Source organism: Capsicum annuum, unplaced genomic scaffold, assembly GCF_002878395.1.
Source record: "Capsicum annuum cultivar UCD-10X-F1 unplaced genomic scaffold, UCD10Xv1.1 ctg5284, whole genome shotgun sequence".
Lineage (NCBI taxonomy): Eukaryota > Viridiplantae > Streptophyta > Magnoliopsida > Solanales > Solanaceae > Capsicum > Capsicum annuum.
In genome coordinates this window covers 45544-50163 of record NW_025860903.1, presented here as the reverse complement: position 1 = coordinate 50163, position 4620 = coordinate 45544, and the positions used below count along the sequence as shown (strand labels likewise).

At 34.5% G+C, this 4620-nt stretch overlaps 1 long non-coding RNA gene across 1 annotated transcript; it reads left to right on the top strand.

The window, feature by feature from the left end:
• Window positions 1-2424: 2424 nt before the first annotated feature.
• LOC124892987 lies at window positions 2425-4303 on the top strand. Its single transcript, XR_007050495.1, has 2 exons — window positions 2425-2749; window positions 2843-4303. It is a non-coding gene; the product is annotated as an uncharacterized LOC124892987 (long non-coding RNA).
• The last annotated feature ends 317 nt before the right edge of the window (window positions 4304-4620 follow it).

Genomic DNA, 4620 nt, shown 5'->3' with positions numbered 1-4620 from the left:
TGTCACTGTTTTGGCCTTGTTTTGAAATACTCTTGCATTCCTCTCCTACCATACATGACATATTGTAGCTGCTAATGTCAATATGTCATCCTAAAGAGTTCAGCACCTTGGCTATATGCCCTGCACTATATCATAGTGCCCAATCAACCTCTCTAGTCCAACACAAATTAGTCCTTCTAATGTCTTGCCATTGTAGTATTCTCTTCCAAATAGAACCTGCCACCTCACATTGGATAAAAAGATGTTGTGTTGTTTCCCCCTGTTTGCCGACACAAGTCATAATTCTGATCCGCGTAGTAATTCTTTTACTTTTTCTTTTAGTTAAAGTTGTTAATCACAGATACTATAAGGCGAATGACATTAATAAGGTTAGCAATTTGCAAAGTTGTGAAGTAATTTTCTCTTATAGTAAAAATTAAAAACAAGATACTAATTAAAGTTCAGTAAATGTCACTCTCATCGTACCATTTTAATTGTTATTTCAGCTTTTTTCGCATTCATTAAAAATAAAAATAAATGCGAGAAATGGTTTATTAAGTTATCCTTATGTGAACTTTTTTTTTAAAAAGAATAGAAGAACATTAAAAAGGACTCCTCATTTAATGTTATGAGTATAATTAAAAATTATAATTATCAATTTTGATCTAGAATTTCTAAAACATATTTATTTTATTATAAGGTAAATCTACGGTTAAAATGAGAGGACCGATTAGTAGTTTATCAAAATTTTGAGATCATATGATCATGAACTGTATTTAGTAACACTTTTTAGAGAGAATGTCGTCATTAATTCATGTGATATTGCCTCTATATTTTAACTTTTTTTTGGTAGCAAAGGAGGACTTTTATTCATTATTTATAATATGCATCATAGTTGAACAAGTGTTCGCTTGTACAAGCTTAACAGAAGTACGCAAAGGCCTAGCACTACTATTACAATTAGATCTAACAAGGGGCACAACAGGCCCATGAAAAGAAGTACTATCCATATCAACATTGATTAGAGAGTTAACAAAAAGCGGTGGTTCCATCCAAGCTACAAAACAGCTACTGTTGGATAACATCTGTCCTTGCTTTGCAAGCTTGTCAGCTACACTGTTATTACTTCTAGGCTCATGCAGTAGCATCGGGCTCCCCAGGCTGAGGAGAAGATCCCTCCATGATAGAATTAGATTGTTGTGATGCTACCCCAGGCTGAGGAGAAGATCCCTCCATGATAGAATTAGATTGTTGTTAGTTTGTGCAAAAGAATCCAAGGAGTTTATTACCTCAAGAGAGTCCGTAGCAATTTCCAGTTGGGTGACCTGCATATCGTTAGCACCCGCAGTCTTCGTTCGGTGATTGTACGAACCATCAAAGTTTAGTTTGAGTCCTTTATTAGGGGGTTTCCAAGCTGTTTTAGGTTTGTGAATTACATGTGGGTGGTTCGTGTTCAAGAAAAAATATTCCGCAGCTCTAGCAAGAGGAGTTTGGAGGGGCATGTTAATTTTATACTCGTTATAAATGTTGTGATTCCGAGTGAGCGAAAGCATTGTACCAGTCGACTAACTTATGGATTGGAGGTGCTGGTATTTTGCTGCATAGGTGTAACCAATTTTGACTGTTGGACATTGCAATAGCTTGGAAAAAGGGTAGGAGGTGTAGCTGGTTCCAAAACAGTTGAACATTGGGACATTGAAGAAGGATTTGTTGTAAGGTTTCTGGTGCATTACAAATAACGCAGCTAGGTTCATTAGTGATACCAAGGCGGTGGAGATAGTTTTTTGTAGGAAGTCGTCCATGGTGGATTAGCCAAAGAAAATATTTAATTTTAGTTGGACAGTTGAGTTTTCTTATCCAGCGGGACTTGGGCGTATTGTTTGATTGCATTACTTTATCTTGGAGGAGTCTGGCGTAAGTGCTTTTAGTAGAGAAGACGCCATTTGGGGTTAGGGACCAGGCTCGAGCATCTTTCTTATGAGAAAAAGTAGGAATGGGAATGGATTTGATGAGGATTTCAGTTTCTGGCGGAAGAGGATAGTTCAAATTATCAGTATTCCATTTTCCATCTACTATGATGTCTAAAATTTGTATGCCTGCCTACATTATCTATTTGTCATATATGGCGTGTTGAAATTTAATTTATTTTGGAAGAATACATATACCTTAATTATTCGATTTTTTCGATATAGACACCTCAATTATGTCATGTATTTATTGAACCTTTTACTTCTTCACAAAATATTTCAATTAAGCACAATCTGCCGATGTGGAAAAAATTGTAAAATGCGTCTAATACACAAGCTAATGATGTGGCAAAGTGACAAATTAAATAACGAGACGGGGCATTTTAACTTAAAATAATCATAAAAATAATTTTCTAATATAATTAAATCTAATTTAAAAAAAAAAATTATTAATATCCCCCTGCAGCTGCCTACCCGATCCCCCCCCTCCCCCTCCTTCCCTTCCAAACACACCTTTCTCCATTTGTGAGCACACAAAATTTAAAAAAAAAAAAAATGATATCTTCTTCTTCACTTTATCTCTAAATAAAAATTTCTTCTTTTTCCACCATTGAAGCATTTTTTTCACTTTATCTCTAAAAAATTCTTTTTTTTTGCTACTGCAGCAGCCCTTCCCTTCCGAACATTCTCCATTTTGTTTGTTTATATTCTCATTCATCTTTTCTATATACTGAATCTCTAGTCCCTGATTAAGTCATCGTCAATGGTGGATTATGGATCGGATCCTCCCGGATTCCGATTAGGTAAAGTTAATTTGTGCTTTCCTTTTTCAAATAACCTAATCGCTTGTTACTTATGTACTTTTCCTAAATGATTTAACAATTAAATGACTACAGCTCACAGGTATAAACAAACTTAGTGGATGTTGATTGAACTGTGAACGGAAATATAGAACAGAGAGGATGAATGACTGGTGTGATGTTTGTGTTTTTTTAATTGATTGAATTTACAATTTAATAAATTTCTTAAATAATTGGAGAAGTTGCTAGTTGTTAGTTCTGAAGGAATTAGAATGAAATTATGAATTCGGTTTGACGGAATTAGAATTGAAGTATGGAGTTTTATTCTTCGTGAGTCATGACATTACCTTCATGAAAGAGTTGTTAGTAGCTGTGATGGGCTAGAGTGATAGGTGGTCTACGGCTGACCCTCTGGCCAAAGAAATTTAGAAAAGAGATGAAGAAGAAGTAACAAGAGAGATTGGGGCAATTTTTTCTCCCCCTTTCTGAAAGCTAACATTACAATTTAAAGGAAAAATGTAAACTACTTCTAATAAAATAACTGCAAATGAAACGTGGCCTAATAACCATAAATGGAAACGTGGGCATCCCCATTATCTCCTTTATTTCCGCGCAACTACGTCTAAGACTATTTCAAAGAAAGAGCACAACTACTTCTAAGACTATTTTAAAGAAAGAAATCCACCACCCATTAGTTAGCATCATAACATAGAGCTGTTATGTAAACAATTGTACCCGCGTTGATCTTCGTGGTTGGTTTGATTTTTCTCCCCGACACACCAAATTCTCTAATTGAGCGTGGTAAAGAGGACAAGGTCAAATCAAGACTGTTAAAAATCAAGGAAATTGACAATGTTGATGTTGAGTTTAATGATTTAGTTGAAGCTTCGTGTTGAGAAAACCAGTAATCTCAATCTGGCTTAATTGAAGCTTCAATTACCATTAATCTCAATTACCAGATTAATTGCCGCAAAAATGATGTCTCTGAAGCCACTTTCTGAAAATTGAGGTTCATCTCACTCTACTACCATCAGGTTTCCCGTATGTTAATCTTCTACTTTGATTTTATAATTTTTAGTAATTGTTATTCCATTAAATGCATTCTGTTTACTTTGATTTGCCATTTCCAAATACTAATTGGTGTTGTACTCGTTAAAGATTTATGGACTATGAAAGAGGAAGATGGTGGAGGTTTAATAAGATACAATGGAGAAGAAGATATGGAGAAGAAAATGATGGTTATTCTTTTTTTTTATTTCTTTAATGTGTCTTTTTTGATTGGTTGGGGATTTTTATGTTTATTTTTTTTATTAATTATGGTTTCTCACTCTTCTAATGGAGAGCGTATTACACATGTCACGCCATGTCAAAGTCATGTCAGCGATTGTGCTTAATTGACATGGTTTATAAAGGAGTAAAGGGTTCAATAGGTACATAACTTAATTGAGGTGCCTATCCGAAAAAAGTCGAATAGTTCAGGAGCCTGTATATGTATTCAGACATCTATTTTACATCAACTACTAAATTTTGCAAGAATAAAAAAGTAATTTTTGTTGGTGTGTGTGATCATTTCATCTAAAAGCTTAAGATGTCAGAGAGAACACAATTTAATTATATTCTCAATACACCCCTTCACGTGCAAGCCTGGTTTTTTTCATGGCCCAAGAATTATTTTGAGATTTGATCCCAAGACCTCTGCCTGGTTTGATACCATATTGGTGTGTATGATCATCTCATCTAAAAGCTTAAGCTGTTAGAGAGAACACACTTTTATTATTTAATTATATTTTCAACAATGTTTAACTGACAATTGACTAGTTTAGTACCAAAATGGGTTTAGAAAAGTAAAAAATAGGAGTTTATAGTAGTAGGCA